This window comes from Canis lupus, chromosome 7 (assembly GCF_003254725.2).
Source record: "Canis lupus dingo isolate Sandy chromosome 7, ASM325472v2, whole genome shotgun sequence".
Lineage (NCBI taxonomy): Eukaryota > Metazoa > Chordata > Mammalia > Carnivora > Canidae > Canis > Canis lupus.
Window position 1 is genome coordinate 52802855 of NC_064249.1, and position 25928 is coordinate 52828782.

At 36.2% G+C, this 25928-nt stretch overlaps 1 protein-coding gene and 1 pseudogene across 19 annotated transcripts in view; one reads left to right on the forward strand and one right to left on the reverse strand.

The window, feature by feature from the left end:
* KIAA1328 (KIAA1328 ortholog) overlaps positions 1–25928 on the reverse strand; it is a 373028-nt gene that overhangs the window by 94865 nt on the left and 252235 nt on the right. The window lies entirely within an intron of this gene.
* Positions 20269–21960, forward strand: LOC112647856 (protein SET-like; annotated as a pseudogene).

Sequence of the window (25928 nt, forward strand, 5' to 3'; positions counted from 1 at the left end):
TAAGCAGTAAAATACTTTGAGGAAGGGGAAGGAAAAACCAACAGGAAGAGAATCTCCAACAGAAAATAAGCAGAGAAAGAAGAAAGAATATTGTCAACAAAACAAGGAAATGAAAGAGGTATTATAAAAGTTAGCTGTATAATTTGAGAAGTCAGGTAAGATGAATAATGAAAAGAAAGAGAAAGATTTAGGAGTTAGGAGGATACGTGTGACCATAGGTAGTATGGTTTTAGTTGAGTGACACAGTTTATGAGGAACAAATGGAAGACAGGGGAGTGGATGCAGAGATCATACATTATGCTCTGAAGTTTGGGAAAAAGAAAAGAAAGGGCAATGAGTCTATGCAAGGCAAAGAGGAGTTTTTTGGTTTTTGTTTGTTTAGAGAGAGGGAGAGAGAGAGAGAGCATGCATAGAGTAAGGAAGGGCAGGGGGAAAGGGAGAGAAAGAATCTCAAGCAGGCACTGCGCTCAGCATGGACCCCAATGTGGGGCTTGATCTCGGGACCCTGAAATCATGACCTAAGCCAAAAATCAAGTCAGATGCTTAACAGACTGAGCCACCCAGGTGCTTCTTGTTGTTGGTTTTAAGGAGAAGGATCTTTAAGTATGTAGAGAAAGAGCCTGAAGATGCAGGAGAAGAGGTACTGATACAGATAAATTGTTGGGAAAATAGGGAATATGAACAAGGTACTGATAGAGAAGATGTTTGGATTTGAGACCTTTACGAGACCTCCAGGCAGTAATGCCTGACAGGTACTTGATATTTAAATTTTTTATATTTATTATTGAAGTATATTTATTATTGAAGTATAGTTGACATATATTAGTTTCAGGTATATAATACAGTGATTTGACAATATTATACATTACTCAATGCTCACCATTGTAAGTATATTCAATCATCTTAAAACATTATTATAATATTCCTTCCCTATACTGTACTGATAGCCACCATCACTTATTCATTTTATATCTGGAAGTTTGTATCTCTTAATCCCCTTGACTTATTTCACTTTTCCCTCTGATAACCACCAACCTGTCCTCTATATTGATGAACAGGTTTCTGGTTTTTTTTTGTTTTTTTTTTTTTGAGCATGAACATTTCTGTTCTTTATTTGCTTGATCATTTGTTCTGTTGTTTAAAGTCCATGTATAAGAGAGATCATATGGTATTTGTCTTTCTCTGACTTATTTTATTTAGCATAATGCCTTCTAGGTCCATACATGTTCCCACAAATGACAATTTCATTATTTTTTATAGCTGAGTAATATTCCATTGTGTGTATCAGTATCTCTCTTTCTCTCTCTATGTATCAATCACATCTTCTTCATTTATCTTGGCTTCCATATCTTGGCTATTGTAAATAACACTACAACAAACATAGGAGTGTATGCATCTTTTTGAATCACGTTTTGGCTTTCTTTGGATAATGTAGGGGCCAAGGGCAGGCTGCCCCAAGATGGGCCACTTTGGCATCAAGATTATTTTCAGTTAAAAAATGATCAAAACCCAGAAGATTCAGGTGAATCTCTTTACCTTCCCCTGCCTGTACCAGGAAGAGAGTTATTAACAGAGAGCCCTCTTTATCTAAGAAACACATTTGCATAATACGGCAACCCTTGCTTTCTAAATATCTTTCACCTTCCTGCTCATTGGTCTTTTCCCCCTTTGTTTCCTCAATCCCACCCTCTCTTTAGCTCATAAAAGCATCATGCTGCCTCACTGTCTTTGGGATTTCCATGACTTTGTGGAGTCCCTGTATATACAATATTATATTTGATTTTCCTGTTAATCTGTTTTATGTCAATTTGATTCCTAGCCCAACTAGGCCACTGAAAGGCAGAAAACATTATTCTTCCTTGACAGTAAATACCCAGTAGTGGACTTACATATGGTAGTTCTATTTTTAATTTTAATTTCCTGAGGGGGAAAATTTTTTTTCTGAGAAACCTCCATACTGTTTTCCACAGTGGCTGTACCAATTTACATTACCTCCAACAGCGCATGAGGGTTCCCTTTTCTCTACATTCTTGCTAACACTTGTTATTTCTTGTCTTTTTGATTTTAGCCATCCTGACAGGTGTGAGGTGATATTTCACATGGTTTTGTTTTGCATTTCCCTGATGCTTAGTGATATCGGTCACCTTTTCACATGTGTACTGGCCATTGCTATGTCTTCTCTGGAAAATGTTTATTCAGGTCCTCTGCCTACTTTTAATCAGATTATTTGTGTTTTTCTTGTTGTTGAGTTATAATGTTTTCATATTTTGCCTATTATTCCCTTATTGGATATATTATTTTCCATTACCTTCTCCCATTCAGTAGGTTGCCTTTTTGTTTTGTTGATGGTTTCTTTTGCTGTGCAAAATCTTTTTAATTTGGGGCATCCCCGGTGGTGCAGCGGTTTAGCTTCGCCTGCAGCCCGGGGTGTGATCCTGGCAACCTAGGATCAAGTCCCACATCAGGCTTCCTGCATGTAGCCTGCTTCTCCCTCTGCCTGTGTCTCTGCCTCTCTCTCTCTGTCTCTCATGAATAAATAAATAAAATCTTTAAAAAAAAGTTAAAAAAAAATCTTTTTAATTTGATGTGGTCTCAATAGTTTATTTTTGCCCTTTCCTAGCCTGAGGAGACATATCCATAAATGTTTGCTAAGGCTGATATCCAAGAGATTGCTGCCTGTTTTCTTTTAGGAGTTCTAGATTTCAGGTTTCACATTTACGTCTTTGATCTACTTTGAGATGGTCTTCTACCCATTGTATATGCTTGGCTCCTTTGTTGTATATTAATTGACCAAATAAGTGTGGGTTTATTTCTGGGTTCTCTATCCTGTTCCATTGATATTTCTGTGCTGATAGGCACTTTAAAATATAAACTCTAGAGAGAAGTCAGTGCTTCATACATACATATGACCCTCCCCTGGTAATTAGAGATTAGTGCAGACTTCATTTTAGTGTAGGTACATTTTATACTTGAAGGTGTCAGTAGATCTTACTTGCTCCCTCATAAAAGGAAATTTTGCAGGAATTTCATTAATTATAATGTTTTGATTTTAATTATTCCCAGAAGAATAAATAAATAAATAAATAAAATAATGAAGAAGAGTTAAGAAAAAGAGGATGGTAATGAATAAGACACGGCACTGCAGCTGTAACCAAACCACAAATTTGGGTTCTGTTTCTCTGATTCCAGAAATGCCTTCACAATTTCTCTATGGTCTTCAATAAGGAAGATGGTTCTTTAAGTCAGTTAATGTATATTTTAATGTAGAAGGAGTAGTTTTTAAACTTTTTTAAAAAAATTATTATTTATTCATGAGAATACACAGAGAGGAGACAGAGAAAGGCAGAGGGAGAAGCAGGCTCCATGCAGGGAGCCCGACGTGGGACTCGATCCGGGGTCTCCAGGGTCACGCCCTGGGATGAAGGCAGGCGCTAAACCGGGCCGCCCTTTTTAAAACTTTTTAAAAGTACATAAAAGAAGGTTTATAGGTGGGAAGATGAAAATGTTAGTTCAGGGCAGCCCGGGTGGCTCAGTGGCTTAGTGCTGCCTTCGACCCAGGGTGTGATCCTGAAGACCCAGGATCGAGTCCCACATCAGGCGCCCTGCATGGAGCCTGCTGCTTCTCCCTCTGCCTGTGTCTCTGCCTTTCTCTCTCTCTCTCATGCATAAATAAATAAATAAAATCTTAAAAAAAAAGAAAATGTTAGTTTAATATAAACTAAGAAATATAGGTATGAATAAAGTATGAATATTTTCCACCACACAATCAGCTTCCTAAGAGCAGATATCATGCCCTGCTCCTTTCTGAATCCACAGAATTGCCTTCCATGGGGATGTACATAGAGAAGAGGCCTAACATACATCTACTGAAGAAATGATTATAATTTAGGAGGCATTTGTGGAATTAAAACACAACTCTGATTTAGTAAACTAATCTATTACTGTCTTTTTCTGAATGCTATGTGAATGGAATCAAACAGCATTCTTTTTTTTTTTTTTTTTTTTTTGAGACTGGTTTCTTTTAGCACAATGTCTTTGAGAATCATCTAAGTTGTATCATGTGTCAATAGTTCATTCCATTTAATTTCTGAATGGTATTCCATTATATGGATTTACCACAGTTTATTTATCCATTCACTCACTGAAGATTATTTGTGTGGTTTACAGGTTTTGGCTATTTCAAATGAAGTTACTATGAACCTTCAGTAAATAAAGGAAGCCCCTCAATTTCAGTAAGGGTATAAAGTTGGAAGTCTTCTGGCTCTTAAAACTGATAATAGCATGTATCAAAAAGAGCTTTTTTGTTCCTTTATTCTCAACAAAAGTTTTGTGATAACTTTATTTTTTTTTTAAGATTTTATTTATTTATTCATGAGAGACAGAGAGAGAGGCAGAGATACAGGCAGAGGGAGAAGCAGACTCCATGCAGGGAGCCTGACATGGGACTTGATCCGGGGTCTCCAGGATCACACCCTGGGCTGCAGGCGGCGCTAAACCACTGTGCCACCAAGGCTACCCTGTGATAAACTTTAAAAATATCATCCAAAGTCCTTCAACTCAGACAGTATCATATACATTAAGGGAATGCTTTTTCCCATTTATTGAAGAAAAGTCTAACCTTCAAATAAACTCATGAGAATTTATAAGGAGTTATAATTCCAATTCACTTTTCTCCTCATGCCCATCTAAGAGATGTAATAACCTCATGTAATCAACAAATATCACAAAAATAATCTATTTTTTGGCATTCACAGTCATGTGTTTTGGGATCTGATTGCTGAGTAAAACAACTAGCAAGAGGCCATCAATTGCAAGGGTGGTTCAATATTCATGAACCAATCAATGTGATACCACATTAATAAAAGAAAGGTTAAAAACTATATAATCATTTCAGTAGATGAAAAAAAAATTTGATAAAGTACCACATCCATTCATGATAAAAACCCTCAATGAAGTAGGTTAGAGGGAACATACCTAACATAACAAAGGCCATACATGAAAAACCCAGTCAATAGGGAAAAACAGAGGTTTTCCTCTATAGTCAGGAATAAGACAGAGATATCCACTCTCACCACTGTTATTTAATGTAGTACTAGAAGTCCCAGCCACAGCAATCAGACAACAAAAAGAAATAAAGGGCATCCAGACTGGCAAGGAAGAAGTGAAACTTTCACTATTTGCAGATGATATGATACTCTGATATAGAAAATCCTAGACTCCACCAAAAAAATAAATAAATAAATGCTAGAACTGATAAATTCAGTAAAGTTGTAGGATACAAAATGAAAGTACAGAAATGTGTTGCATTTCTATACACTAATAATAAAGCACCAGAAAGAGAAATTAAGAAAATAATCCTACTTATAATTGTGCCCAAACCAGTAAGATATCTATGAATAAACTGCAGCAAAGAGGTGAAAGTCCTGTATTCACAAAACTATATAAAACACTGATGAAAGAAATTGAAGATGACACAGAGAAATAGAAAGATATTCCATGCTCAAGGATTGGAAGAACAAATGTTAAAATGTTAATACTACCCAAAGCAATCTACATACTTAATACAACCCCTATCAAAATATCAACAGCATTTTTAACAGAACTAGAATAAACAATTCTAAAATTTGTATGGAACACAAAAGACCCCAAATAGCCAAAACAATCTTGAAAAAGAAAAACAAAGCTGAAGGCATCACAATTCTGGACTTCAAGTTATATTACAAAGCAGCAGTGATCAAAATATTATAATCCTGGCACAAAAATAGACACATAGATCAACAGAACAGAACAGGAAACCCAGAAATGAACCCACAATTATGTGGTCAACTAACCTTCAACAAAGCAGGAAAGAATATTCAATGGAAAAAAGATAGTCTCTTCAACAAATGGGGTTGGGAAGACGGGATAGCAACATGCAAAAGAAGGCAACTGGACCACTTTCTCACACCAAACACAAAAATAAATGCAAAATGAATTAAAAAACTAAATGTGAGACCTGAAACCACAAAAATCCTAGAGAAGAACACAGGCAGTAATCTCTTTGACACTGGCCATAGCAACTACTTTCTACATACGTCTCCTGAGGCAAGAGAAATAAAAGCAAAAATAAATTATTGGGACTATATCAAAAAAATAAAAAATAAAAAGCTCCTGCACATTGAAGAAAACAATCAACAAAACTAAAAGACAACCTACAAAATGGGAGGATATATATTTATAAACAACATAATTGATAAAGGGTTAGTATCTAAAATATATAAAGAACTTATAAAACTCAGCCAAATAATCTAATTAAAGAATGGGCAGAAGACATGAATAGACAGACATTTTCTCAAAGACCTGCAGATGGCTAACAGACACATGCAAAGAAGCTCAACATCACTGATCATCAGGGAAACGCAAATCAAAACTACAATGAGGTATCATCTCACAGCTGTCAGAATGGCTAAAATCAATAACACAAGAAACACAGGTGTTAGGGAGGATGTAGAGAAAGGGGAATCTTCTTGCACTGTTGGTGGGAATGCAAACTGGTACAACCACTCTGGAAAACAGTATGGAGTTTCCTTAAAAAGTTAAAAATAGAACTACCCTACAATCCAGCAATTGTGCTACTAGGTGTTTACCCTAAGAATACAAAAATACTAATTCAAAGGGATGCATGCATCCTGATGTTTATATTTATTGCAGCATTATTGGGGTGCCTGGGTGGCTCAGTTAGGCATCTGACTCTTGATCTTGGCTCAGCTCATGGTCTTGAGATTGTGAGGTAAAGCCCCACATTGGGCTTCATGCTTAGCAGGGAGTCTGCTTAAGATTCTCTCCCTCTGCCCTTTCCCCCACCCTATGTGGGTGTTCTCTCTTTCTCTAAAGGAAAAACAAATTATAGCAGCATTATCTAAAATAGCCAAATAATGGAAATGGCTCCACTGTCTAACTATAGATGAAGGATAAAAATGATGTGAGATACACACACACACACACACACACACACACAATGGGATATCACTAAGCCATCAAAAAGAATGAAATCTTGTCATTTGCAATGATATGGAGAGAACTACAGTATTATGCTAAGTGAAATAAGTCAAAGACAAATACCATATAATTTCATTCATATGTGGAATTTAAGAAACAAAGCTAATGAGCAAAGGGGGAAAAGGATAGAGGCAAACCAGGAAATAGACTCTTAACTATAGACAACAAACTGATAGTTACCAGAGGGGAGGCAGTTGGGAGGATGGGTGATGGGGATTAAGGAGTGCACTTGTTGTGGTAAGCACTGAGTGTTATTGTATGGAAGTCTTGAATCACTATATTGTACACCTTAAACTACTATTACACTGTTAACTGAGTAACTGGAATTTAAATAAAAACCTAAAAAAAATAAAATAAAAAGAGGCTATCAAGAAACTTCCTTGTCATCTTGGGCCAAAAAGAGAAAAGAGTCTCTCTTTAGGACTTTGACTATATATATGGAACAACCAAGTTGGTAACATGAAACTGAGAATCAATGAACCTTTATAAAAATCCTCAGGACACCAGCATGCTATAAGGTCTTTCATGTTTTCATATACTCAATATGACCACACACACACACACACACACACACACACACCATTCTCTACCACAGGAGTCTTAGAACTGGTTCACAGCCATTGAGAACAGGCAGCTTTGGAAAAATCAATAGCAATTTTGAAATCTTTTTTTTTTCCTTGCCAATAGGTCCTATTCATAAAAATGATCATCCCTGAAGTAAATGAGAATGTAATAGAAAGCTGGGCAAAAAGAAAATACAACATGTTAGAAGGATTCAAAGAAAAACACTTAAAAGGACCCATAATTAAAGCAGCCAGCTTTGAGGTATAAAACTGTGGATTTCTTACAGTTTGTAAGGGCCATGCTCTGGGACCTATTTGACCCAGAACCTTCAAAGAATGAAAAGTCCCAGAGCATAAGGATAAAATGAAAGCCTTTAATTACCCCAGTGTGAGTAGCTGAAAGGAAATCAATCATGTTACCTCACTGTTAATAGTTCTATATAATTTACACAAAGATAGTCCTTTGCATGTTTTTCTCATATAGCATTTGTTGCTATTGACATTACTGTATAGTCACCAAATGAACCATAGTTTTTAAATTCTGCAATTTAAAATTGGTTTCTGTTGAATTGTGCTGTTTTGCAAAAAGGCTTCCATGTAGTAAGTGTGTTTCTTAGGTGTCATGCTGGATTGCTTCTTGGAGAAAAGTGAGAGGTAGGAACAGAGAGTTACTAAGGACATAATAACCACTTGGGCATGAAAAACACGACAGTATATTATGGCTATTAGCTCATTCATTTAGAGATGGAAGCTCCTCTTACATTGCTCAAAGGTTCTGTAAACACAGAAGTAAGGGATCAGAAACCATAGTTCAGAGAAGGTTGATTTTGGATAGTATTCTTCAGCTACCTTTGGTACATACCAGCTCTGGAAAGCAATGGTGATTTTGGTACTACTTTGAACCTCCAGTGACCATAAGAATATGCAAAAACTATTTGCTAAAGATAGTAATAATGATATTATAATAAAATGTTCCCCAAACTTCAGTTACATTATAGTAGGACATGTAAGACTTGTAAATTAAGGGGATCCCTGGGTGGCTCAGTGGTTTAGCGCCTGCCTTTGGCCCAGGGCCTGATCCTGGAGTCCCGGGATCGAGTCCCTCTTCCGGCTCCCTGGATGGAGCCTGCTTCTCCCTCTGCCTGTGTCTCTGCCTCTCTCTCTCTCTCTGTGTGTGTCTCTCATGAATAAATAAATAAAATCTTAAAAAAAAAAAAGACTTGTAAATTAATTAACACAACATGCACAACCTGAGCATAGAAGGGATCTTGTCTGTTTGGTCCCCAAACTAGACAGTATTAGAATCACCTGGGAGCTTTCTGTTGTGTTTTTACCTTGATTCAGCTCTATATTTTAAATTTTAACTGTAGAATCAGCTTGCTCTACAAAATAGTTTATATTTCACTAGATACTGCATTTTATTATTTTCCCTGCAGCCCTTTAAGAATGGGTGATATCACTCTTTACTTTTTGCCAATATGAAGAATGAGAAGTGATAGTTGATTGTTTTGAGTAAGAAGTTCGTCATATAAGAATGCAGGAATAGACCATCCCATGCAAAACAAACGGCAAACACAAACAGACTGGAATGAAATAAGCTTAGCATATTTGAGAAGCTGAAAGGCCATGGTGGCTGAAATATCCTGAGAAGAGTGACAGCACTTCACAGTGTCAAAGAGGTATTCATGCACCACAGCAGGTAGGGTCTTGTAAATTGGGGTAGAGCGGAGATTTGTGTTTAGGTATGATTTGAAGCCATCAGAGGGTCTTAAGCAGAGGACAAACATGATTCTGGCACATGATTTAAAATCATGTTACTCTGACGAAGAAATAAGAACATAGATTAGTAGGCATCTGCAATCATCTAGGTGGATGGCAGTGGTTTGAATTAGATGGAAGCAATGAATATGGAAGGAAGATGACATAAAGGATACTTTTATAAATAGTCAATAATGAACTGGATATGGAGGGTGAAGGAAGGAAATAAGTAAAAATACAGTTTTTGACTTGAGTAATAAGATTCAAATATATTTGAAATGGGTAAAAGAAGGGTATACATTTGGGTTTTCCAAATATCTTTTTGTGACATATTAGTGGTATTCTGTAGGAAACAGTGGTAATCACATGTTCATTCTGCTTTCTTAGTCCATAAGTCCTCTTATAATTAATAATCATTTCCAGAATTAATGTCTAGTTCATTGGCATATAATATGAAGAATTCCTTTTTATTTTTAAAGATTTATTTATTTATTAGAGAGACAGAATATGTGCACAGGTGGTGGGGTCAGAGAGAAAATCTTAAGCAGACTCTGCCTGCCCTGAGCATGGGGTTGGTCTCAGGGTTTGATCTCATGACCCCGTGATCGTCATCTGAACTGAAACCAAAAGTCAGATGCTTAACCAACTATGCCAGTCAGGCACCCCAAATTCTATTTTTTTTTTAAATTAAATGCAATTTATTCATCTTTAGCTTCCTGGTACCTCCACAGTTTTCCACAAATCTTCAATCAATAAATGTTTAGCAGTCTACATGAACCTTTACTGCCCTGAGATGTGAATAAATTAAGCTAGAAGAATTGAGGTTATTTATCTATATATCTACATATCTATATATATATCTATCTCTATATATGTACATACATGGGTATATATGTATATTTTAAATAAAATCCACCTATCTTTTGCTTCAGTTTTCTTGTACCAATGGTTGTTCCACTCTTTCTAGACCAAAGATAATTTATCTTGGAAGGAAGAAATAGGCAGTGTTTCATTCTCTTTGCCATGTGTTAATATAACACAGGTTCTAAACAGTAAACCTACCCTTGGTTTGCCCTTAATCCTTCAAAAAAAATTAGACAAGCTACTTTAGTCATGCATGGCATATTTTAAAATTTTAAGCTTATTTATTAGAACTTAGTGTATTTGATGGACTGTCCTTTGAAATTATCTTATACCTACCCTGAACTGTTATCTTCCTATTTCTGTAGCATAATTTAAAAAAAAACTTTTCTTAATTCTTCAATTATGTTCATACAATCAGAATTATACTTTTGGTAGTTTCCTAGCTCTTTGGACTCTTTGGGTCTCAGATCAGAAAATCACACTTCTTTCTCTGCCTTATCTTAGGTTTTGTTTATGCATTTAATTACGACAGATTTTTCATCTGTCATGAACTAGGCTGAACATGACAACTCTACTGGTTGCCTTCATCTCCTTTTAGGATATGAAGTGCTAACAAAAAGCAGTCAAGAATTTTTAAGAGTGGAATAAGATTTCCAGTTTTCCTTTCTCTCTGATTTTACCCAAATGCTCTACATAGAGTAATAACAGGTGAGAATGCTTTCTTTCTTAAGTTTGACAACCACTCCATGTTTTCTTTGGAAAGACTGGGGAAACCAAAGCTTTGCAAGGTTAAATAATTTACCGAAGTTCATACAACTAGTAAGTGGCAGAGCTAGAGATATGAAATCATTGTACTACACTGCCTTGTAATGGTCCTGGATTATAAAATTCTATACTTGTGTATGTTTTCCTGCTATATATTACCACTTCGATGTCCTAAGAGACTTTACTTTTCAAAAAAGGCAGTATAAACTCAATATAGATCTTCCTCAACTAATGATGGGGTTATGTCTTGATAAACCCATCATAAGTTGAAACTATCATAAGTCAAAAATGCATTTAATACACCTTACTACAGCTTAGTCTAGAATATTACAGTAGCCTAGAGTAGGGCCAAATTATCTAACACAAATCCTATTCTATAATAAAGTCTTGAATATCTCATGTAATTTATTGATTACTGTACTGAAAGTCAAAAACAGAATAGTTGTATGGACACAAAATGATTGTTAAGTGTATCAGTTATTATCCTCCCGATTGCATGGTTGACTGGGAGCTGTAGCTTGCTGCCCTTGCCCAGTATCATGAGGGAAGATTGTAGGGTATATCACTAGCCTGGAAAAAGATCCAAAATCAAAATTCAAAGTACATTTTTTACTTAATTCATATAGCTTTAACCCCATAGTAAAGTAAAAACAATCCTAAGCTGAATTTTATATTTCTAAAATCAGTTGAACATGCAGTGCCACCAAACATCTTTTGGGTTTTCCTGGTCAGCTTTCTTTACCACTCTTAAGCTCTTCATAGCATTATTTTCAAGCCTCTTTTACTCTTCAGACCTTCATTTCCACCCTCATACAGCCCTGTACCTTCCTCACCACCTCTATCACACTTAAGTAGATCATCTAACCTCTTGCTTCACATATAAAATTGAGAATACCACACGGGAACACCTTCAACTACCTGATAACAAACCCGTGCATCATTTTATAAGGAAAGAAATAAGCAAATAAAAAACAAAACACCTGCCATTACTATGCTTGTGGAGGGCATTTTGGTAAGTGTCACTGGGATTCAGTGCATCTAAATTCTGTTTATAATCCCATTTTATTGCTAAAGTAGTACAGCTGCTGTTGGATCACACTAAGTGGATATTGATTAGTACATTGTAAAATCACAGTATTATTTTTTAAAAACCGCTTTCTCTGATTCATTTGCATAGTAATCTACCTTTATACTTTCCTGTTTTTGAAAAACAAAATTTTTATTTTGGGATAATTTTAGATTTCCAGGAAAGTTGCAAACATATTACAGAGACCTTCCCCAAACCCTTCACCAAGCTTCCCCTAAAGTTAACATTTTACAACAGCATGATACATTTGTCAAAACTAACAACACATTAATTACTATTAAACTCTAGACTACTAGGATTTCATCTTTTTTTTTGTTTTTTTTTTAAAAAAATATTTATTTATTCATGAGAAACAGAAAGAGAGAGAGAGAGAGGCAGAGACACAGGCAGAGGGAGAAGCAGGCTCCATGTAGGGAGCCCAACGTGGGACTCAATCTGGGGTCTCCAGGATCAGGCCCTGGGCTGAAGGCAGGCGCTAAACCACTGAGCCACCTGGGCTGCCCAAGATTTCATCTGTTTTTATGCTTATGCCTTTGTTTTTGTTATACCAGGATATGTTCCAGGGTATTACACTGCATTTAGTCACTATGTCTTCTTAGTTTCCTCATGTCTGTGACAGTTGCTCAGTCTTTTTTCTTTCATGATTATACCTGACCAGTTTGAAGACTGGTTAGGTATTTTGTACAATGTTCATTTCCCCATGATTCCCCAGTACAGCATCATAAGCGTTTGGGAAGAATACTATGGTGGTAAAGTTCCCTCCTTATCACATCATATGATAGCAACATGATAATCATTGGCAGTGTTAAACTTGGTTGATTGATTAACATACTGCTCACCATATTTCTCCACTATAAAGCAGGATTTTCCTTTTCCATATCCTATTCCTTGGATGTGAATTACTAAGTCTAGCTCACACTCAAGTGGAGTGGATGCTAAGGTCTACCTCCCAGAGGGAGAAATATTTACTTGGAATTTTTCTGAAGGAAGATTTTTCTCTTTTCTTCTATTTATTTATTCATTCAATCATTTATTTATATCAGTTTGGACTCATTTGTACTTATTTTATACTTCAGGTTATAATGGATTACACTATTTGTTTTGTTGCTCAAATTGTTGTAGCTTTGGCCATTGGAAGCTCTTTTGGGTTCACTTCTTTGTCCCTTTCATATGCCTTTATTCTTTTGATTTTTGAGCACTTCCTTGCTTTCTGGATCCAGGCTCATCTCTCTTTTTCTTTTTGTCATCTGTCTAATTAGCCATTTCTCTCAGGAGTCCTGGTTTCTTTTATTGGAGAATGGTATTTAGAAACTACGATCTGTGTGCTGCGTGCTGGCTTATTGCCACTGGGGATCACTGTTCCTTGGCCCTTTCAGCAGACATAGCTAAGGGATACATATTATGTATACTAACCTATATATATATATATGTGTATATATATATATATACACATATATATATGCATTTATTTTTGTATACATTCATCAGTGTATACACATACACAAACATTCTATGGACTGTATTATGAACCCTATTCATATGTTAAAGCTCTAACTCCCAATTGTGATGGTATCATATTTGGAGATGGGGCCTTTAGGAGGTAATTATGTTTAGATGAGTCATGAGAGTGAGGCTGTAATGTTGGGAATAGCCTACTTAGGAGACACCAGAGAGCTTGCTGGTTCTCTGTCTCCACCATGTAAGGACCCAGTGAGAAGGTGGCCATCTACAAGCCAACAGAGCCTTCAACATAAGCTGAATATGCTGGCACTCTGATTTTACACTTCCAGGCTTCAGAACTGTGAGAAAATAAATTTCTGTTGTTTAAGCCTTCTAGTTTTTGACATTTGGTTATGGTAGCCTGAGCAGAATAAGACAACAGAAAAACATGAATATATACTAATGTCTCCAACTCTAAGGTACTACCATAGCATTCATTCTAGCCATATATTATTTTTTCAATTGACAGACTGTAGGTATCTGCTATTAGTAGCTGTGATGGTATTAGTAGCTGTCATATATCTTCCTGGAATAGAAATTTACTCTGTATATGGATTTTCCTTCTGTGTGCACAATGCTTCTACCCATGGACCTACAGAATGCCTTACCCACTGCCATGGTATTTTACACAGCATTGCCTCTGATCAAGGAACTTACTTGCTATGAAGTACTGCAATAGGACCATATTAATGGAATCCATTCATATCTGCAATCATTGATAGTACAGCAAAATAGCCTTTATTTTTTTATTTTTTATTTTTATTTTTTGTGAAATAACCTTTAAAAGCTCAGCAGTAGTGCCAGCTAGGAAGGAATACCTTGTAGGGTTCAGGAAAGGTCCTCCAGGATGCTCTAAATCCACTCTAAATCAGTGCCCAATAAATGGTACTATTTCTCCATAGCTAGGCTTCATAAATCCAAAAAAGAAAGGTTGGAGATGGGATTGGCTCTACTCACTATTTCCCTGAGTGACCTATTAGCAAATTTTTGCTTCCATTCCCCAGGATCTTAGAATTTGTTGGCTTAGGAGTCATTCCAAAGGAGGAATCTTTCTACCAGGAGATATAACAGTGATTCCACTGAACTGGAAGTTTACATGCCATGTTGTTACTTTGGGCTCTTTATGGTTCTAAATCAACAACCAAATAAGAAGGTAACTATATATACTAGGGTGATTGATCTGAGAGGGAAATGGGTTGCTACTATGCAATGGAGATAAGGAAGAGGGTGTCAGGAATGTAAGAAATCCCTAGGGTATCTCTTAGTATTGTGTCCTCTGATTAAAGTCAATGGGAAGCTCCGACAATACATTTCAGTCATGATGCTAAAGGCCTGCCCTCTCAGAAATGAAGTCTTGGGTCACCTTACTGGACAAAGATCCATGGCCAGCTGAAATGTTTCCTGACGGCAAAAGGAATACGGAGTAGGTACCAGAAAAAAAGTAGTTATAAATACCAGGTATAGCCATGTAGTCAGGCGCAGAGATGAAGACTAATATTTCTTCCTTACTTTGTTAGAGTATGTTTGTATATGTATATTAACTAAATTTGTTTTCTTTCCTCTCATCCTTTATTATCTAACATAAGATGCATTTATAATAATTTATGTTACATCACAGCATTAAAACTATAGGATATTAAGGACAATGATCATCACCCAAAGACTTCACATCCTCCTCTGGGGATGGGTTCGTATGTTTTCAGCTCTTTGTGAGATAACTATCACGTTAGATGGAAGTATGCCTCTCTTATCTTTATTTGGAGATTAAGTATGGTTTAAGGAGACATGTATGGGTGCCAAGCTGATGCCAGGTGCACTGTGATGGTCTTTTTTTTTTTTTTAAGATTTTATTTATTTATTCATGAGAGATACACACAGGGAGGCAGAGACATAGGCAGAGGGAGAACAGGCTCAATGCAGGGAGCCTGATGTGGGACTCCATCCCAGGACCCTGGGATCAGCTCTGGGCCGAAGGCAGATGCTCAACCACTGAGCCACCCAGGTGTCCTTTGATGGTCTTTTTTAATGTGTCAACCTGGCCAGGCTACATTACCCAGTTAACCAGTCAAACACTAATCCAGGGATTGCTGTGAAGGTATTTCACAGATTGCTTAAAATCCATAATATCTTAGGGAATTTGGATGGGCCTGATTCAATTTCTTAAAAAGTCTTAGAGGCAGAGCTGAGGCTACCCTGAAAAAGAAGCAGTCCCTTCTGTGGACAGCAGCTTCTGCCTGTACCTAAGAGTTTCAACCTGATCTTCCTGACAGCCTGCCTTATGGACTTCACACTTGCTTAGCATAAGCCTATTCCTTGCAATACATCTCATAATACATATCTCCTACTGATTCTATTCTCTGGTTGACCCTAACTAATGCAGTCCTTCACCATGTCACATGATATAACAAAGAAAGATTCTCTTTCCAACAAACAGCCCAGGGCTCAGATTCAAGGTTAAACGATTAAAGCTGGCACACACTGTTTACTAAAGGAGAAAATGCCAACTAGCAAAAGCAACACAGAAATCAATCCTCTTCACCACAGGAGCAATGTGAAAAACAAATGAGTTGAGTTTAATATGAAATTTTCTCTGTAGGATTATCAAAAATTAGCACTGTTTCATATGTAATAGCCAGTCCTTCTGAGACAGGCAACTACCTGTAACAAACCATGGGCTAATCAAGATCACAACCATATCCTCAGACACTTTATGATCAAAATGTATGCTCAGAAACACAGTCATTGTTTCTTTTCATCTTATCTTCAAACAAAGCTCTAGTTACTCTATCTACCCAGGAAGTCCCTACATACATACTTCTACAAATAAAAGAATGAACTTCTTTTTAAAACCTTTGTGCTTTTATGTGATTATCCTTTGTGTATTCCATTGTCTTGAAACCAAAAAATCATTTTTTAAACTATATCCAGGAAGTCAGAAAAGGCATTTGAAGCTATTGCTAATTAAAAATAAAAATTGTTTATGGCAACGAAAAATTGTATATCCTTTCAGAGATAACTTTTAGGACTCCTAAAAACAAAAATAAAAAATTGACCTAACTTTGCTGCCTCCACCCTTTTATAGGCATATAAAAATCTTATATGACAATATGGCGTTTTTGGAAAATGTTTTTGGCTAGCATCCATTTTGTCTTACTCCTTCTTGCCCCTGCAAAATAATTGTATGTACAAATACTTTAGTTGTATAAATGTATATAGAAATGTTTACAAATTCCTTTCAAATAAAAATCTTACATACTTGCAGAAAGAAAAAAGGAATCAGGACTTGGACATATCAATGAGGTCCAGAAACAGTCCTTTGGATACTACTAAAGATTTGATATGACACCTAAATCTGCAGTTGTAGGCCTTAGATTGGTCTCTATTTATTGGGGCTTGTAAAACAGATGTTAACAAATAAATTCTACTTTTTAACCAGCTGAACCTCAGAGACTATTGTTTTTCTCTATCTCCTGGGAAGCAATGTTCACTATGTAAGGTGCCACCCTTGTTCCAAATTGGGACAAAAAACCTTATGTTTCAGATTGGAAACAGGATAGGTAGTAGTCACTGTCTAAATAGAAATCAAACTGCTCTTATTCCAAATAAATCTGGGAATGAGGTTATCAAAGTAAGCTGACTCAAGTGGCAATGAAACTTCCAATTCCCCAATCCCACTAATGTTGTCTGGGAAGAAAATTACTTTTACAAAGATTTGTGTGTTTGTTAAAGTGAAGGCTAAAAACCACCACAACTCTATTTGTGTAAAGCATATAAAATGTAACTGATTACACAATTTATTATCCAGTTCCTTGTATTTAACCAGTGGTAGCAGCAGTATTCTTTAGCCAATTACTCTAATTTCTGTAGATGATGCTCTCTACCCCCTGCCCCATATACATATAAATCAGACCCTAGGAAAATGATATGTAGCCAAATAATCTAATAGCCTGAAAAATCTATGAAGTGCCATCTTAGAAAATATTTATCCCACAAACCCACTATGTACTAAGATGACAAATATAATTAAAAAATTATCCAGAGTCAGAACATGTAGATTTTACATGAAGAAGCTAATTCTAAGGATATGCCATATCACATAAAAGGGGACAGTGGCTTGTCTTTTCTTATTTAAGTGCCATCAATATGCAAAGTAACAGAGCATGTGTAGACAATAGCTTGAGAAAACCTTAAGTAGCCTTATGTTTTAGTCTATTCGTCATCATTTAAAAACCAGTGTTTGTGGGGGTGTTAGTTGAGTGTCTGACTCTGGACTTTGGCTTAGGTCATGATCTCAGGACCATGGTATCAAGCGCTGTGTCAGGCTCCATGCTCAGCTTGGATTCTGCTTGTCCCTCTCCCTCTGGTCCTCCCACTGCCCTCTCTCTCTGAAATACATACATATACACATACATACATACATATACATACATACATATATACATACATAAAATCTTTAAAAAAAGAAAACAGTGTTTGTGGCAAGGGTAGAGAAGGAAGTTGCTGCAGTATGGAATGTAAGAAGAAACTTTGCTCCTGAAAACTATACAAGATCAAGCTCAGGCATGGACAGAAGAGGCACCAGACTGGTGAAGTCCTGCCATCTCCTTTATTGCTTAAAATGAAGAAAACAGAAAAGTTGATTTCATAAATTATATTTATCACCAATTTATCTTTTTAAAATTGTTGGTTTTATACAGCTTTTAAAAATCAAATTATCATTCACCAGGACATAAGTCTCATAAATAGGATTTGAGTATTTGCTACTACTTGTCTTAGTATTATACCTATCATGAATATAGAATAGGATGTCATCTGGGAGAATTAAGTTTAAAAAAGCAATTACCAACTTGAGGAAGGGGTATGTGGGCAGAAAAATCTTGAGGAAGAAGGCTGGTATGGTCTGAGAGCATGCAAAGCTTTATAACATTTCTTTTGTTCTTAGTTCTATTTATTTTCAATACAGAACAATATTAAAAATAGAGGAAAAAATTTAAAGTTATAGTGAGATAAATTTACATACCATAAATTTACCCATTTACAGTAATTCTCAGCAAGTTTAAAGTTGTATACCACAAACTAATTTTAGAATAATTCTAACATCGCCAAAAGAAAGCTCATGCTCATTTGCAGGTGCTCCTTATTCTCCACTCCCTGCACTAGGTGATCAGGAATTTATATCCTTTAACTATAGACTTGCCATTTCTGGACATTTCATATAAATGGAAGATATAATTCACAATCCTTCATGAGGCCTTTTTTTCAGTTAGCTTGTTTTCTAAGTTCATCCACATTGTAGAATGTATTAGTACTTTGTTCCTTTTCATTGTCAAATATTCCATTGTATGGATATATGATATTTTGTTTATCCATTCATCAGTTGCTAGACATTTGGGTTATTTCCACTTTTTGGCTATTACGAATAATACTCCTGTGAGCCTTCACATAGAAGTCTTTGTGTAGATGAATGTTACCGAGGAGTGGAATTGCTGGGTCATATGGTAATTCTATGTTTAAGTGATGATTTTTTATTTATCAAAAAGGTAAATGATTAAAAGAATGAAATGTGAAACTAGAAGAAAGTAAAAGGAAACAGGTTTTGTTTTTCTTTTTTTTTATGACTTAAAAGAATTTGAGAAATGATAGGAAGATCACTATCCAATCCCTGAAAATTTCTCTATTACTGAAGCTATGTGACATTCAATTAAGAGCAAACATTTTTTTCTCATTTTACTTTAGTTATGCTTTATAATGGGATGTCTTTGAGCCCAATTTTACAATTTTATAGATGATCTCTAGCATGTCTAAGATAGACAGCAGAGATCCCCATGCATGTTAATAAGTCACGTTGTTAAAGAATTCTGAAATACTAGAGAAATGTTCTCTTTTTACATGAACAATTCTTTAGACCAAAAGGTTGTGAGTTAAAAAGAGGAAAGAGGGGTGCCTGGGTGGCTCAGTCAGTTGTGTGTCTTGACTCTTGGTTCTGGCTCAGGTCATGATCTTGGTGTGTGAGATGGAGACCCGTGTCAGGCTCCCCACTCAGCAGGGAGTCTGCTTGGGATTCTCTCTCCCCCTTTGCCCCTCCTCTCACTCTCTCTCTAAAAATAAATAAAAATCTTTTAAAAAAAGGAAAGAAGTGATATTAGAAGGTAGGGGTAGATGATTAGAAGGGATGTTTTTGTGCCAATTATCATTGATAATTGAAAATAATTATAAAATGATATTGCCAAATTGGCCACCAAAGTGGTTCCAGGAATTTTCTTTTTTTAAAAAAAGATTTATTCATTTATTTGATGGGGGGAGAGAGAGAGAGAGAGAGAGAGAGAGAGAACAGCAGGAGTTAACTGAGGGAGAGGGAGAAGCAGGCTCCCCACTGAGCAGGCAGCCAGATGTGGGGCTTGATCCCAGAACCCTGAGATCATGACCTGGGCTGAAGGCAGACACTTAACTGACTGAGTACCCAGGTGGCCCACAATTCCTAACAGTAGTGTATTAGAGTACCTGTTTTCCCACACTCTCTTTAACTCTTGATATTATTAACTCCTTCAATTCTGCCTATTTATTAATTTAAAAATTGTTACCTTTTTGTTATTTTCATTGCTTTTTAAAAAATTTTGTTATTTAAACTCAATTAACATATTATGTATTATTATTTCTTCCTGATGTGCCCCTCTCCCACTTTCGTGAAGTTTCCTCACAGCATGGCCCTCAAGCGCCAGTCCTCGCTTGCACCTCAAACGAAGAAACTGAGGCTGCCTCCGGCCCCCAAGCCGGAGGAGACGTCTACCTCTCAGCACTTGCCGAAAGGAGAAAAAGAACAGCAAGAAGCAATTGAACATATTGATGAAGAACAAAATGAAATAGACAGACTTAATGAACAAGCCAGTGAGGAGATTTTGAAAGTAGAACAGAAATATAACAAACTCCGCCAACCATTTTTTCAGAAGAGGTCGGAATTGATCGCCAAAATCCCCAATTTTTGGGTAACAACATTTGTCAACCATCCACAAGTGTCTGCACTGCTTGGGGAGGAGGATGAAGAGGCGCTGCATTATTTGACAAGAGTTGAAGTGACAGAATTTGAAGATATTATATCAGGTTACAGAATAGATTTTTATTTTGATGAAAACCCTTACTTCGAAAATAAAGTTCTCTCCAAAGAATTTCATCTGAATGAGAGTGGTGATCCATCGTCAAAGTCCACTGAAATAAAAAAATGGAAATCTGGAAAGGATTTGATGAAACGTTCAAGTCAAACACAGAATAAAGCCAGCAGGAAGAGACAGCACGAGGAACCAGAGAGTTTCTTCACCTGGTTTACTGACCATTCTGATGCAGGTGCAGATGAGTTAGGAAGAGGTCATCAAAGATGATATTTGGCCAAATCCATTACTGTACTACTTGGTTCCTGATATGGATGATGAAGAAGGAGAAGAAGATGATGATGAAGAAGAAGGATTGGAAGATATTGATGAAGAAGGAGATGAAGATGAAGGTGAAGAAGATGAAGATGATGATGAGGGGGAGGAAGGAGAGGAGAATGAAGGAGAAGATGACTAATGGAACACTGATGGATTCCAACCTTCCTTTTTTAATTTTCTCCAGTCCCTGGGAGCAAGTTGCGTCTCCCCCCCCGCCCCTCTTGTGCTCATTCGCCCTGTTTTTTGAAGTCTCTTTTCTCTCCCTTTATACCATTGTTCTCAGCTTATTTTGGGGGGAAATATTTTGAGCAGAATACAGCGGGAAAAGAATCTCTACCCCTTTCTGTTCCAAATTCATTTTTATTCCTTCCTGTCTCAACAAAAACTTTATGGAATCAACACCACCGTGCTCTGTGGGACAAAAAAAAACCTTCTGCTCCCTTAGCTCTGCTGGAAGCTGGAGGGTGCTAGGCCCCTGTGTAGTAGTGCATAGAATTCTAGCTTTTTTCCTCCTTTCTCTGTATATTGGGCTCAGAGATTACACTGTGTCTCTATGTGAATATGGACAGTTAGCATTTACCAACATGTACCTGTCTACTTTCTCTTGTTTAAAAAAAGAAAAAAAAATTTAAAAAATGGGGTTATAGAAGGTCAGCAAAGGGTGGGTTTGAGATGTTTGGGTGGGTTAAGTGGGCATTTTGACAACATGGCTTCTCCTTTGGCATGTTTAATTGCGATGTTTAACGGACATCCTTGCAGTTTAAGATGACACTTTTAAAATAAAACTCTCCTAATGATGACTTGAGCCCTGCCACTCGATGGGAAAATCAGCAGAACCTGTAGGATCTTATTTGGAATTGACATTCTCTATTGTAATTTTGTTCCTGTTTATTTTTAAATTTTCTTTTTGTTTCACTGGAAAGGAAAGATGCTCAGTTTTAAATGTTAAAAGTGTACAAGTTGCTTCGTTACAATAAAACTAAGTGTGTACACACACACACAAAAATTTCAGAGGTAGAGTTCAGTGATTCATCAATTATATATAATACCCAATGCTCATTACATCATGTGCCTTCCTTAATGCCCATCACCCAGTTACTCTACCCCCTACTCTCTTCCCCTCCAGCAACTCTGAGTTTGTCTCCTATGATTAAGAGTCTCTTATGGTTTGTTTCCCTCTTTGATTTTGTCTTATTTTATTTTTCCCTCCCTTCCTCTATGTTCCTCTGTTTTGTTTCTTAAATTCCACATGAGTGAAATCTTATAATTGTCTTTCTCTGATTGACTTATTTTGCTTAGTGTAATACTTTCTAGTTCTCTTCACATCATTGCAAATGGCAAGATTTCATTTTTTTGGATGGCTGAGTAATATTCCATTCTATTATATATATAGAATGGAATATATACATTCCATTCTCACTTCGTTTTATGTATATATATATCTATATAGATATAGATATAGATATCTTTTTATATATAAATAAATTATTTTGGAACTCATTTATTTTGGAATTTATTTATTTATTTATTTATTTTGGAATTTATATATATATAATATATTATATATATATTATATATATATAAATCACTTCTTTATCCATTCATCTGTTAATGGTATGTGGGCTCTTTCCATAGTTTGGCTATTGTGGACATTGCTGGGTGTGCAGGTGCCCCTTTGGACCACTACATTTGTATTTTTGGAATAAATATCTAGTAGTGCAATTGCTGGGTCATAGGGTAGCTTCTATTTTCAACTTCTTGAGGAACCTCTATACTGTCTTCCAGAGTGGTTGCACCAGCTTGCATTCCCAACAGCAGTGTGGTTGCACCAGCTTGCATTCCCACCAGCAGTGTAAGAGGGTTCCCCTTTCTCCATATCCTTGCCAACATTTGTCATTTCCTGACTTGTTAATTTTAGCCATTCTGACTGGTGTGGGGTGGTATGTTACTGAGGTTTTGATTGATGTCTCCCTGATGCCAATGATGTTAAGCATTTTTCATGTGTCTACTGGCCATTTGTATGCATGTCTTCCTTAGAGAAATGTCTGTTCACGTCTTCTGCCCATTTCTTAACTGGATTATTTGTTCTTTGGGTGTTGAATTTGATAAGTTCTTTATAGATTTTGGATATTAACCCTTTATCTGATATGTCATTTGCAAATATCTTCTTTCATTCTGTAGCTTGTCTTTTGTTGTAGCTTGGTTTTGTACATTGTTTCCTTTGTTGTGCAAAAGTTTTTATCTTGATGAAGTCACAATAGCTCATTTTTGCCTTTGTTCCCCTTGCCTTTGGAGACAGTCTAGCCGGAAGTTGTTGCGGTCAAGGTCAAAGAGCTTGCTGCCTGTGTTCTCTTCTAGGATTTTGATGGATTCTTGTATCACATTTGGTCTTTCATCTGTTTTCATTGCTTTAAAATTTTATTTTCCCAAGATTAGTTGTGAAGTTTTATATATGTGTTGGCTGTTTGGGTTTACTCTTCTGAGAGCTGCTTCTTAGGATAGTTTACCTTATTAATTTGAAGGAATTTTTATAATACGGATATAACACTTCTTAATCATCCCTTTTTAGGATTTATTAAACCTTCCCCTGAGATTATTCCAAATATCTTTCCTCCTCCCAAATACTGTCCATACTGCCACCTTTCTTAGTAAATTAGCTCACTTCGTTCTTTACTGAGAAGATTGAGATTTTAAAACCTCCACTGTACCAATATCTTACGAGCACATACTATATGCTGAATATATAATCTTTATAACATTTAGAAGATATGTTATGACATATATATAACAAGACAGTTGTATCTTTGCCTTCAGGAAGCTTAGAGTTGGGAAGTGGTATATTAGACTTCGGAATATGGAAGGAGGGAACAACGAGAGACACATGATTTACATAGATGATTAGGACAGAATCCTTTCAAGGAGATAATATTTAAACTCTCATCTAAAAGAGTCAACACAAGGAAGAACAGGATTAAGAGTGCTAAAAACAGCTATAGGTATGATACAGCAAGTACCAGAAACTGAAAGAAGACCAAGGCCAATGTAGTTGGAACACATGATTCAAGGGAAAAAAAAAACATAAAGGGCCCTAATGGCCATGGTAAGAAGTTTAAATTTTAAGTAAGAGTCACTAAATGTTTCTGAAGGAGAACAGAGTGGTATGAAATGGGGTAAGCAGAAGCCAGATCATGTAGAATACTCTAAGACAGAATAATCTAAGATTTCAGATTTCATTCTACATTATTGAGGAGTCTTTGAAGAATTTTAGGCCAGGGTAGACTGCTATTTTTGAATGATCTTTCAATCTGCTGTGGAAAATGAATTTTATGGGGGTAAAACTCTCTACAGAAGCCCAGGTTTGAACTATGGTTGGGAAGAGTACATACATTTTAGAAGTAGAATAGAAATAAAAGAATATGCTTATAGATTGCTTGCAAGGGAAGAGAGAAGAAAGAAGAGAAGTGAAGGGCAGGTTTTGACTGACTAGTATTTATTGAAATGAAGACTGGGATGGGGTGTATATGGAGTGGGGGTTACAAAAGGGAAATAAGATTTCTGTTTTAGCTTTGTTATCTGTGAAACATTGAACAGATGTCTCTAGCAGAGAGAGTTCAATGGACATCTTGTATAGACAAGATCCATGTGATGTATGTGGTGTAATGATTATGGGGAAAGGTCAGTCCTGTAGAAACAAATTTGGGAGTCATCAGCATATTGATAATATTTAAAGCCAAGTGCCTAGATAAGGTTACATAGGGACAATGTGTAGAAAAAAGGAAGAAGGGGTGGGTAGAGGTACAAGCAGAGAAAGAGAAGCCTGTAACAAATAAGTGAGAAGTTGACCAGTGACAAAAATTGATCTTCCTACCTTTTTTAGGACTGGGCTCCTTCAATTATTCATTTCCTGCAATCTTTTCCTTCACCAGTCACTTCTCAGGATTATTGACATTTTAGGTCCTTCCTCTCTCCAAAATCATACTCTCCCAACCAAATTTCTGCTTTTCCTCTTTTGTTTCCATGACACAGCACCAGCCTGCTTCTTTGACAACTTTTTAGATTGCCACTCTTGTTTTTTTAGACTCCCGCATCTAGGCATTTTCTAAGGTACTGTTTTCATCTCTGAATTTTTTCTCAGAAATTAATACCCATCTGTTAATACCATTGTTTTCTCAGAAATTAACACCCATTGGCAACACCAGTCTAGATGACTCCCAAATCGAAACCTCTAATTTCAATTTCTCTTGGAGATTTAGATTCAAATTTCTACATATATACTAAGTACATTGGCTTGGAAATAAACCTGTTTAATAATTAGATAATCATGTTAGAGATGGAACAAACTCAATAAAAATCTAGTTGAACTCTCTCATTTACAGGCAAGGAGACTGAGGAACATAGTATTATCTTTAAAGTCACATGGCTAATTTTTGGAAAGACTAAAACCTGGTATTCTTGACCCTCATTTCAATGGCCTTTAAAATAAAATTAATCATCTTTATCACAAAATCAGTTCTTTTTCCTAATTTTTTTATTCTTCCAATCACACAGGTCTAAAACCTTTGCCCTGATATTTAAATCCATTCATAACCTAACCTAATTTATGATTTTAATCTTTAGTTTCATTTTCCCTTATACTTCTGGTAAAACTAAAGAATACTTCCTGCTGTGTCCTTCACATACTATGTGATTTTCTTCCTTTACTCAGATTCCACATGGCTTCACCCCCATGAAACACACATACACACAGACTCACTCCTAGATACCTCTAACCCATCAAATTCTATCCTATCTTTTAGGACTTATTTCAGATATTACAACTTCCAAAAACCTTTTCTTCATTTCTTTGTATTTCATATATTATCCAATAGATGATAAATATTGGGATACTTGCCTTACTCTATATTAGAGTACTTGATGGTAGGGGATTCTGTA